Raw genomic sequence first — 10,727 nt, forward strand, 5'->3', positions numbered from 1 at the left:
GTCCAAGAAAAATCATCACGGAAGTTTCATTCCGTTTGGACTCTGTTTGATATTCCTTTTTTGCGAAACTCTAAAACAAGGAAAAACATAAATTGGCACTGGGCTCTAGGTTAGTCCCAAAAATAATATAAAATAGCATATTAATGCATATAAAACATCCAAAACAGATAATATAATAGCATGGAACAATCAAAAATTATAGATACGTTGGAGACGTATCACACAGCACCAAGGAAGAACCGCCAGCCGCAGACAAGGGCAAATTGAAGCTGGATCTGGAGAGCTATGCTACCCTCAACACAAGTGACATCCATGCAGGCTATCTGAACCTCCGTCACACTAGCCGTGATCTAGAAGCCGGTTTAGTGAACCTTATGAAGGAACGTTATGAGGTATGTTGCTAACCCCTTTCCATATGTATTTATATAATCGCCAAGTCAAAAAGTATAGGAAAATAATGAGTATGCTGTAGACTTGTAATCCTTTCCCATTCTGCAATCCTTCAATGACCGGCTTGACCGTAGCAAGATATGCCGGGAGTCCATAATCACTTAGGAAATCCAAACATGTAGCCCCCCCAGGGCCGGCTTAACTTAAGAAGGTGAGCCGGGACTTAAAGCCATTTATTAATAGAACCAAATATGTAGCCCCCAAGGGTCGGCTTAATCTGACAAGATATGCCAGGTCTTGATCAAAAAGTGAAATGACCTACATTAGCCCCCAAATGCCAAGCATATTGCTTGCAATGTGCTCGGGACTTATACCATTATCGCAGAGTAAAATGCCGATCTTTTATCTCCAATCTTTCTTTAGGAAGCTTTAACTCTGAAGGAGCCGGAGCTAGGCAAGCTAGCAAAGAAAATTCAGCATCAAGAAGCTGAAACTGTGAAAGCTGAGTCCAAATTCCAATTTGCTTTGAAGGAAAATGAAAAGCTCAAGGCTAAATTTGCTACCGAAAGAGCCGCCTTTGAAACTGAGAAAGCAGGCTTAGTCAAACGCGCCGAAGATGCGGAAGCACAACTTAAGCCGATTGCTGATGAGCTTGCCGGTTTAAAACAACATATCACCCAAATGACAGCTGCCATCTTTGGTAAGACTCGTATGCATTTCAACATCTGTTTTGATATTACTTTAAACCGCCTGGCACTTCACCTTTTTTATCCCACTCATCACTTATGAACAGGCCATAGGAGTGCTAGTCTTGGTGAAAATATGATGATGAAGCTCAAGGCAGTATACTCGTTGACTGAGAAGCTATACGCTAGAACCTTACGAAGCCTTGTGGCCTTATCAGGTTGGAAGAGACCTCCAAAGCAGATCAAGACCGTGCTAGACCAGCTTTCAACAGCACCGACTCAAGTTACAGAATATAAGCTGTCAGCCACCCGAGCCAGAGCCATTGTCGCTCTAGGCCAGGCCAAAGCGTGGCAATCAGAGCTTGACCTGGTTGAAATAGCCACCGACTGTCCAGAATTCAAGGATGACGGTCTGCCTTCATGGAACAAGACTTCAACAACTGCGTCGGCGAGATGCGGCTTGTGGCTTGCAAGCTGATTGAAGATCTGAATTTAGACCACTACACGCCGGCTTCTGACGAGAACAACCAGAAGATTAAGCTGCCATCTCATGATGTTTTCAATCTTATTCCTCCTCGGCGTAAGCATATCTTCGCCCCTGATGTTGATCATTCTATTATACTCAATGATGAAGCCACTTTCGAAGCTTTAGCTGGCATCGATTGGACAACGGTTGATCTTCAAATGATCGACAAAGAAGAACCGGCGCAGGATGATCAACAATCCTCAAGGCAGCCGAAGGAAAATTAATCAGAGTACGGACGATCCAGGCGGCTCTCTGGCCGGCTTCTGGGAGCGCTGAGGGAGTCCTGGACTAAGGGGTCCTCGGGCGTCCGACCTGTTGTCCATGGGCCGGACTGATGGGCTGTGAAGATACGAAGGCCGAAGACAATACCCGTGTCCGGATTGGACTCTACTTGGCGTGGAAGGCAAGCTAGGCGACCTATTATGAAGATTCCCTCCTATGTAACCGACCTCATGTAGCCCTAGATCTCTCCGGTGTCTATACAAACCGGAGAGCATAGTCCGGATAGGACAGATTCATTACCATATACTCATAGGCTAGACTTCTAGGGTTTAGCCATTACGATCTCGTGGTAGATCAACTCTTGTAACACTCATATTCATCAAGATCAATCAAGCAGGAAGTAGGGTATTACCTCCATAGAGAGGGCCTGAACCTGGGTAAACATTGTGACCCCCCGTCTCCTGTTACCATCGATCCTAGACGCACAGTTCGGGACCCCCTACCTGAGATCCGCCGGTTTTGACACCGACATTGGTGCTTTCATTGAGAGTTCCACTGTGCCGTCGGCAAAGGACTCGATGGCCCCTTCGATCGTCAGTGATGGCGTGGTCCAGGGAGAAACCTTCCTCCCCGGACAGATCTTCGTATTCGACGGCTTCGCACTGCGGGCCAACTCGCTTGGCCATCTGGAGCAGATCGATAGTTACGCCCCAGGCCAACAGGTCAGGTTCGGAAGCTTGAACTACATTGCGGATACCCGTGGAGACTTGATCTTCGATGAACATGACCTAAATCTGTCATCGGAGCACACCTAGGAGATGGATCATGTTGCTACAACGGCCTCAGTGCCAAAGCAGATCGCGCCCTCCGAGGCCATAAAGTCCGCGGCATTGGAGCCGCACACAGACTCGACATCCTGCAATGCTTGCGTCAACGGAACCCCGGACTCGTTTCCGGCCGCACGTTCTGGACCGGACACACCTGCGGACACCGAGCTGGATCGGTTGTCGATTTTCGAATTTAGCGCCGCAGACGTCTTCCAGCATTCGCCTTTGGGTGACGTACTAAATTCTTTGAAGAACTTGTCCTTGGAGGAAGACTCACAGCCAGACTATGTTTCGTTCGATCTAGAGGCGAACGACGAGGAATTTTGCTTCCCACCCGCCACCCACTTCATAGCCACCGTCGACGACTTAACCGACATGCTTGACTATGGCTCCGAAGACATCACCGGTATGGACGACGATGCCGACAATGAGCAAGGCCAAGACCCGCCATTTACTGGACGTTGGACGGCCACCTCTTCGTACAACGTATACATGGTTGATACACCCAAGGGATCTGGCGACAACAAAGAAGAGCCAGATAAGAATAAAACTTCCGAGACGCAGTCCAAGCGCCGGCGCCCAAAACACCGTTCTAAGCATCGCCGCTCAAAGGACAACAATACTGGTACCGGAGAAAATAGCACTCCGGGCGACGCCGAAAACAACGAAGACCCTGTCGGAGCTGCATCCGACCAGGAGGAACATGACGACAGGCAAGACAACCCTGATGAGCAGGCCATAGGAGATGACTCGGGGGACGATAGTTACCGTCCACCCTCCAAGGAGGAGACAAGCCTCGGCAACAAAGATTTCATCGTGCCTGAGGACCCTCTGGAGCAGGAGCGCTTTAAGCTTCAACTCATAGCCACTGCAAGGAGCCTGAAGAAGAAGCAGCAGCAGCTTAAAGCTGAACAAGATCTGCTCGTTGACAGATGGACTGACGTCCTGACAGCGGAAGAATACGGCCTCAAGCGCCCAACCAAGAGCTACCCAAAATGCAGACTGCTACCTCAATTCGATGAGGAGGCACCGGAGCACACATCTCCCCGGCGTAATGTGGAAAGACCACCACGTGGTCGAGACAGGGCGGCCGACCAGCCACCACGCGGTCGGGATAAAGCGGCAATTCAGGCCGAACAGCAGACCGCCCAAGCGCCCCGCAAAAAAAAAAAGACGGAATAATTCGGGGTCACACGTATGACCTCCGGCAGACCCTGGACATAGAGCAGGACATACAAGATCGATCTACGGATCGCGAGAACGTGCCTCGAGGCACGAACACGGCTACCTATTCGGACGTGACAAACCTAACCACGCCCGGTCTGAATGCCACAAACGAACTCCATCAGAGCTACGCCACGACACGGCACTGTACAGAGGTGTCGCACACCCTCTCTGCTTCACAGACGAGGTGCTGATCACGAATTCCCCAAGGGATTCAAGCTTGTCAATATCGAATCATACGACAGCACAACCGATCCCGCAGTATGGATCGAGGATTTCATCCTCCACATCCACATGGCTCCAGGAGATGATCTCCACGCCACTAAATACCTCCCACTCAAGCTCAAAGGGCCAGCTCAGCACTGGCTTAATAGCCTGCCTGAAAATTCTATCGGCAGCTGGGAGGACTTGGAAGAAGCTTTCCTAGACAACTTCCAAGGAACTTATGTCCGGCCACCAGACGCCGATGACTTAAGCCACATAGTTCAACAACCTGGAGAATCAGCCAGAAAATTCTGGACTAGGTTCCTAACCAAAAAGAACCACATCGTTGACTGTCCGGACACCGAGGCCTTAGCAGCCTTCAAACACAGCATCCATGACAAATGGCTAGCACGCCACCTCGGCCAAGAAAAGCCGAAGTCCATGGCAGCCCTCACGGCACTCATGACCCGCTTTTGCGCGGGAGAGAACAGTTGGCTGGCCCGTAGTAACAACACAGCCAGCGAGACAGGCCCCTCGGAGGCCAAGAATAGCACTGGTAAGCTTCGGCGCAACAGAAACAAACGCCGAAGCAATGGCGATAACACCGATGACACAACAGTTCATGCCGGATTCAGTGCTTCCAAGTCCGGCCAACGAAAGAAGCCCTATAAAAGGAGCAGTGGAAAACCATCCAGCTTGGACCGCATACTCGATCGTCCTTGCCAAATACATGGCACCCCAGACAAACCAGCCAACCATACTAACAGAGATTGCCGGGTATTTAAACAAGCCAGCAAGGTAAATAACAGAAACAAAGAAGGGGAATCGCAGAGCGAGGACGATGACGAAGAGCCCTGGCAGCCGAACACCAGGGGGCAAAAGAAATTCCCCCCTGAACATGATATACGCTACATATATCCCCAAAAAGGAGCGCAAATGCGCACTCAGGGACGTCTACGCGATAGAGCCCGTCACCCCGAAGTTTAATCCGTGGTCATCATTCCCGATCACCTTCGACCGCCGAGACCATCCGACTAGCATCCGGCACGGCGGTTCAGCCGCACTGGTCCTCGACCCAATCATCGATGGATTTCACCTGACTCGAGTCCTAATGGACGGTGGTAGCAGCCTCAACCTGCTCTATCAGGATACAGTACGTAAAATGAGCATTGACCCCTCACGAGTCAAGCCCACGAAGACTACCTTTAAAGGAGTCATACCAGGCATAGAGGCCCGTTGTACGGGCTCAATAATGCTGGAGGTAGTGTTCGGTTCCCCAGATAACTTCCGAAGCGAAGAGCTAATCTTCGATATCGTCCCATTTTGCAGTGGCTATCACGCACTGCTCGGACGAACCGCATTCGCTACTTTCAACGTGGTGCCACACTATGCTTATCTCAAATTCAAGATGCCCGGTCCACGTGGCGTCATTATGGTAAATGGAAATACGGAATGCTCCCTTCGTACAGAGGAGCACACCGCCGCCCTAGCAGCAGAAGTACAGAGTGGCCTTCTCAAGCAGCACCACAATCCGGCTGCCGAGCCCCTGGACATCATTAAGAGGGTCCGGACTACACTGCAGCAGGATAGCTCGGCTTGTCACAAGCCAAACTAGCAATTTGGCCCCCGTCCCAGCCCTAACGAGGCAATGGTGTTAGTACCACGCGCATTTAAAACTACGCACTCGAAACCCCATGGGTACGGACGGAGACACAGCTCGCTCGCGATCCACAGTACGGCTTAATAGACCCTGGGATTCGCACGCTCCTGCTTTTTCTTTTTACGGGTTCTTCTTTTCTTTTTCAAGGTCTATACGGACGACCCATTCGCAGAACACGCCAAGGAGGCAACGAGCTATGGCGTACAAGGGAACCCCCAGGTGGTCTCTAATAAACGATTAGTATACTTGTTTTACATACCCACATGCAGCTCGCCCTTGGTTACGACATTTTAAATAGCCTTACTTGCTTATCGCATTATTAATACAAAGTACGCCTCGACATACTGACTACATCACAACTGTGAATAAATGGTGGCGTCAGCTCATCACTTAATCTTTTACGTTTCCTCACCTCAGTATCTATTACTCATCGCACACGTACATCATGGTACGTACTAATACGCCAGAGGCTTCATTATACCCCGCATCACGGCAATAGAAGTCCGAACACTTTTTCAGTATAGTTCGGCACCCCGAACTTATAGCATTATATGCATCGGCTCTGAATCATGTCTTTGGTCAATAGTTGGGTTGCCCAGCTCCTGTGCTTACTACCTTACGTTCCGCTATATCGGCTAGGGTAGTAAAGGGAGTACTACTGCGATTGTGTCCCGGTTCTTCCGGACGAGCACCTCAGTAGAGAAAGCCGAAAATTGACTGTCATGATGCGGCGAGAGTCGGTCAGCTGTTCGTGAGGTTCCAAATCGTTGGAGATTTTTCCGCTTCTTGAGAAGAATCGGTTCTTCCGATTTGGCGTGTATAGCGCCCCTAATTCGGCCTTCCGAACACCAGGGGCTTCGCCAACCTTATTAATTGTCCAACCCCTATGGCTAAGTGGGGGCGGAAAAGGCCGCATAGTCTGATTGCCTTGTTCGCTGCGCTAAACACCTCCTTTAAGGACCAGAATGTGGAGTAAAGAGTGTTTAGATTTATCCCGAACACCCCCGTACTATCTACGTGGGGGCAGAAGCGGATGACTGGCCATCCCCCAGATTAATAAACGGCCGCACAGGAGGTAACATGTAAAATCATAAACATTATACTACATAACATCTTTGTTCCATATTACAGGGCAAGATAATACACATATTCTTACGGGAATATAATATCCTTCGAACATTGCTCCACCGCAAGGTGGGACCCCTCCAGGACACCATCAAAATAGTGCTCGGGTCGACGATGCTCCTTGCCCTCCGGCGGTCCTTCGGTCATTAGCTTCTTGGCATCCAGCTTCGCCCAATGCGTCTTGACGCGGGCAAAAGCCATACGCGCACCTTCAATGCAGACCGACCGCTTCACGGCTTCGAGCCGTGGAAAGGCACTCACAAGCCACTGCACAAGTCCGAAATAGCTGCCAGGTGCAGGATCGGCAGGCCATAGCCAGACTATCAGGTCCTTCATGGCCAGCTCCGCGAGCCTGTGCAGCTCGACCGACTGCTTCAGCTGGTCGCTGAAGGGCACCGGATGTTCGGATCCCAGATATTGGGACCAGAACAGCTTCTCCGTAGACATCCCTTCCTCGGCTCTATAATGCTCGGCCGCGTCCGACACACTGAGCGGCAGACCTGAAAATGCCACCGGAAAAACAAAATTCAGGAAAAGTACAAGGGACGTTTTCTCTACATGCTTGCTCGGCATAGTAAAAGACTCACCCGCCGCAATTTTCTGGGCCACTTGAATCTCCTGGAGAGCGCTCTGGGCTTCGCCTCGTGCATCCTGCGCGCTCTGGCGAGCCTTCGCCAATTTGGACTCCTGCGCCTTAAAATCGCGCTCCAAGGACTCAAATTTCTCTATCACGCCCTGGAGCTGCTGCTGCGCCTCGCCAACCTGGGCCTCGTGCTTCTCGCGCAAAGCGCGTTCCTTGGCCGCTTTGTCCTCGGCCTCGGCTAGCGCCTTCTTAAGGGTTGCCACCTCGGTTGTGGCCCCTAATAAAATTTATGATACTTTCAGTCCGGTCGGACTATTCATTTTTTAGAAATGTACCCATGGGTTACTGCATACCTTGGCTATCCTCCAACTACTTCTTCACGTGGCCGAGCTCCTCCTCAGCCCGCTCCAATTTTTGCTTCAATCCGGAGACCTCGGCAGCATGAGCAGTGGCAGCCTGCAGCGATACCTGCTTATTCACATAGACAACTCAATTCAGACTCCTGCGATTTTTTGATCCTTTGTTAGGCTTTTATTCCCGAACACCAAACAGAGTATCAGGGGCTACTGTCTATACTATGATATTTTTCCTATAATCACATTACTTACCTCAAAGCCTGTTAGAAGGCTAGTGCAGGCTTCGGTCAGTCTGCTTTTAGCGAACTGAACCTTCTCTATTACCGTGTCCATAAGGACACGACGTTCATCCACGATAGAGGCGCCTCGCAGCGCCTCCAGCAGATTATCTGGTGCCTCTGGTTGGACGGAGGTCACCGGTGGGACAGGCACGCTCCCTCCTTGGGGGGAATGCCGTTCGCTGGACACCGGAGCCGTATAGATTTCCGGAATTGTATCCGGCTGAGGTCCGAAGGGAACTCGGACCCCGTCACCAGTCTCCATGGGGGCTTTTTCCCCCGTGTGTCCGGCGTCTGAGGAGTCATCCTAGGGCGTCACCCCGATGATCTCCAGAACCTTCCCCCCCTGGGAAGGCCTTTTTGGACACCACCTCGTCATCACCCCTGAGTGAGACGGAATGGGCAGGTGGCGGAGATATGCTAGCCATCTCCTCTGTGTCCAGCGAATCCTCTGTCAAGGATCGCGGGGAGTCACCGCGCGCCGGACTGCAATAACAAAAGTTTACGATATGTCAATATTACAAACTAGGAAGGCCAGACTTTTGCGAATTCTGGTACTTAAGAAGCAGCCCGAGGCTTGGTCCGACGAGGTCGTTCCGGACTGCTGTCGACGTCCCACGCGGAGTTATCCGCGAAGGAGCCTCTAACCCTTTTAGGCGCTTCTGCCTCCGGGCTCGTGGGGGCCGCTCTCTTCTTCCTCCCTGCTTCAGGTGGGGAGTCGTTTTCTTGTTCCTCTTCATCGCGGTCGTCAACGGACGAAGAGGAATTCTCGCTTTTGGACGTCTCGTCCGGAGTGCTTCTCCGGCAAAGGCCCTTCTTGGCCCCTTGGGCCGCCTTTTTAGCCGTCTTCTCCGGCACCTCGTAGGGTGCAGGGAACAACATCTTCTCCAATAATGGAAATTCCTGGTCCTCGGACAGCGGAGCCGGACAGCTGATCTCCTCGGCCAACTTAATCTATGCCTGAAAATAGGGGGAGGAAGCTTAAAATTCCTCTCAAAATATGCTAGTAGGGGATGCTCCTTGAAAACATTAAAGGAACTGACTGGGTTGGGCTAGCGCTTTAAACTAAGCCCGCGGTCTTCGGTCGTAGGCGGTGGCGTCTCGCCGGCCTTGAAGAGCACCTTCCAGATTTCTTCGTGCGTCGTACCGAAGAGCCCCAGTAGCGTCTGGTGCTTGGCCGGCTCGACCTCCCACAAATTACAAGATCGGCGTTGGCACGGAAGGACCCGACGAACAAGCATGACCTGGACCACATTGACGAGCTTGATTTTCCGTTCTATCATGTTCTGGATGCACGTTTGGAGCCCAGTCAGCTCGTCCGAGGGACCCCAGGTTAGGCCCCTCTCTTGCCAGGAGGTGAGCCGCATCGGGATTCCGGATCGGAATTCGGGGGCTGCCAACCAGTTAGCATTGCGCGGCTCGGTGATGTAGAACCACCCCGATTGCCACCCTTTCATCATCTCCGCAAGCGAACCTTCGGGCCAGGTGACGTTGGGCATCTTGCCCACCATAGTGCCTCTGCATTCCGCTTGCTGGCCGCGCACAACTTTCGGCCTCACGTTGAAGGTCTTCAGCCACAGGCCGAAGTGAGGCGGGATGCGGAGAAAAGTCTCATAGACAACGATAAACGCCGAAATGTTGAGGATGAAGTTGGGGGCTAGGTCATGAAAATCCAGCCCGTAGTAAAACATCAACCCGCGGACGAATGGGTGAAGAGGGAACCCAAGCCCGCAGACGAAATGTGTAAGGAACACAACCCTCTCGTGGGGCTCGGGAGTGGGGACGATCTGTCCCTTGGCCGGGAGTCGATGAGCGATCTCTTTGGCCAGATATCCGGCCTCCCGGAGCTCCTTGATGTCCTTCTTCTTGACGGAAGAGGCCATCCACTTACCTCCAGCTCCGGATCCGGACATCTTTGGAGTATTTTCTCGAACAAGAGAGAAGCTAAGACTTGGGCGCTGGAGCTCAGGGACGGAAAGGCTGAGGGAGAGAAAGGGTGTGGGTGGAAGAAGGGAGTTCTTACCCCCTTATAGAGGCCGCGAATGTCAAACGCCTCCCTGCTTGCCTTAAACTCGCCTATTCCCAATGGCCGTGTAAGTGACACAGTTGGGTTACCCATGCCCGCATTGATGAGAATCCCGCAATAGGGGGGCACGATCTCCGCTCCGACAAGACATGCCAGTAGCAACCGCGTTTGGAAACGTGGGATGGCAGAAGAAAAACGGTTCGAAATTGTGGCCGGACGGGCGTGATATCGCGCTGCAGGGAGCTGTCAGCGGATGGAACTCGTGTAAAATATATATATATTCTCTCTGCGGTTGTGCATGGTGCTTAACAGGTCCGGATACAATCATCACGTCCGAAGACTACCTTGGAGTTCGGAAGAAGGGGAACCCGCCTTGCAATGCCGAAGACAATCTGCGCGCCAGACTCCTCGTCATTGAAGCCAGGTTCAGGGGCTACTGAGGCAGTCCTGGACTAAGGGGTCCTCGGGCGTCCGGCCTGTTGTCCATGGGCCGGACTGATGGGCTGTGAAGATACAAAGGCCGAAGACAATACCCGTGTCCGGATTGGACTCTACTTGGCGTGGAAGGCAAGCTAGGCAACCTATTATGAAGATTCCCTCCTATGTAACCGACATCATGT

The sequence above is a fragment of the Triticum aestivum genome, chromosome 3D (assembly GCF_018294505.1).
Source record: "Triticum aestivum cultivar Chinese Spring chromosome 3D, IWGSC CS RefSeq v2.1, whole genome shotgun sequence".
NCBI classification, from domain to species: Eukaryota; Viridiplantae; Streptophyta; class Magnoliopsida; order Poales; family Poaceae; genus Triticum; species Triticum aestivum.